Raw genomic sequence first — 2079 nt, forward strand, 5'->3', positions numbered from 1 at the left:
ATTCATAGATGATTATTTTTAGCAAGACAATCTATGACAAACTAATATTAGAGACAAACTTCAAGAACCGTCTGTGACAAAAAATGTTCCGGAGTTTTCATCATGTATAAGTGATTCTAGAGAACTCCTTCCTTTTTTTCATATTCAAACTTTTCTAAGTTTGATTAAATTTATAGAAAAAAATTAGAAATATCTACAACACGAAATAATTAGTTACACTAAAATTAACATTTAAATATATTTGATAGTACATTTGTTTTGTGTTAAAAATGCTATAAATTTGGTCAAACTTAAAGAAATTTAACTAAAAAAAGTCAAAACGACTATAATATGAAACAGAGGTAATAGCTAGCTAGACGGTTACTAAATTAGTATGATCATTCATTCGCTTAGTTTGCTTGCTCAAAACGTATCTTAAGCTTTGAGTTACTCCATCAGTTTCATATTATAAGTTGTTTGCCTTTTTCTTAGCCAAACATCTTTAAGTTTGATCAAGGTTATAGAAAAATGTAATAACATTTTCAAAACATAACAAACATATTATCAAAATATATTTAATGTTAAATCTAATGAAACTAATTTGATATCGTAGATGTTATTCATTTTTTTATATAAACTTAGTCAAACCTAGAGAGTTTTAACTAATAAAAAAATCAAACAACTTATAATATGAAATGGAGGGAGGACAAAGTATTACAAATGGTAACAATGCATCAATTTGTACCGCACTGGCCCACATATATATAGGCCAATAAACCTTTTAATTTAATCATGATATCAGAGCGCCAATTCTTACTACACGGGCCTACATGTGGCCTATAGCACTTTTTTGCTAAAGTGCCTTTTAGAAGTAAAGGAAAGTTTAAGTGGGGTGCTACGTTGTATGGCCCAGTCTATAAAAGCCTGGGCTTTTAGCATATTTTGGGCTTAAAAGTAACAAAATATACACTTGTTTCGTTTGGTTGTAGGGAAGAAAAGGGTAGGTCCATGCAAACTTTGACAAACAAGTGATGACACCCCTCTCTTTGACATATGCAGAGGAGTTGGTGCATCCAACAACCGAGAACCTCCAAGTATTACTAATTTGCTTCCATCCGGAACATCCTTTTGTTGATGACGAGCTTTGCCCCCTTCGACACTCTTGAAGCAGTGTGTCCTGTCATGTCGTCATCGTCAGGACAAAGCCAAATGCTTCGGACCAAGCTCGCTTTGAGGTTTAACCACAACAGCCATGCATCCAAAAGGCCATGGAAATGCACTAGTTGATAGTTAGAGACACACGTACCAACCTTCCCTTTTAATAAAGCTTTGAGACTGGTGTCTCCTATACTATTTTTCTCAACGTAGTACTCTCTTCTCTCCTTTCTTTTTTTCTGAAAGGAACTGAACGTACAATGTAGGACTCTGAATAGTTCTTCGTCCTCTGACCGCTGGCTAAGTGGCTAACTGATACTAGTTTAGATGTAGAGGTCGGGTATTAATCCATTTTCTAAAAAAAACTGATACTAGTAAAACAACGTAGGGCAGGGAGTGTATATTTATCAGGTATGGCCGTATGGCAAGCTTTCTGCTGCAAGACTGTCTGAATCATGAAGGATACAGTAGTTCAGTAGTAGTATTATTGACAGTTAATTTAAACTAATGATTGATTAGCTTACTACTAAAAGAAAGTAAACATACAAAAAAATGTAATAATATGTTGAACATTATGGTGTAGTACATGAGACATACTCACATTCATGTAAGTACAGGGCTAGGTGCGGCAGAGCCAGATGGAACAATTGATGGAAGAAGACAAACACAAAGACATAGAGGATTCTTGGTCCCTAATTTTCCTCATCTCATGTCTTGTGCCATTTGTCTCGTTCGTACTCTGTAACAATTGCATCATTTGTCACTCGCAACAAGTTAAGCAATATCATAAAGTTCTTGTCTTTGCTCTCTGAAACGAAAAATGCAGCTTCTTCTACCTTTTCCTCCTGCTCCACAGAGGCTGCCTTCCTTGCAGAAGGATAAAACTAACACCCCATGCGAGAGCCATTTTAATAATAAAATGGATCAAATGCTAATTGATCAGAG

Source organism: Oryza sativa, chromosome 2 (assembly GCF_034140825.1).
Source record: "Oryza sativa Japonica Group chromosome 2, ASM3414082v1".
In the NCBI taxonomy this organism is placed as follows: domain Eukaryota; kingdom Viridiplantae; phylum Streptophyta; class Magnoliopsida; order Poales; family Poaceae; genus Oryza; species Oryza sativa.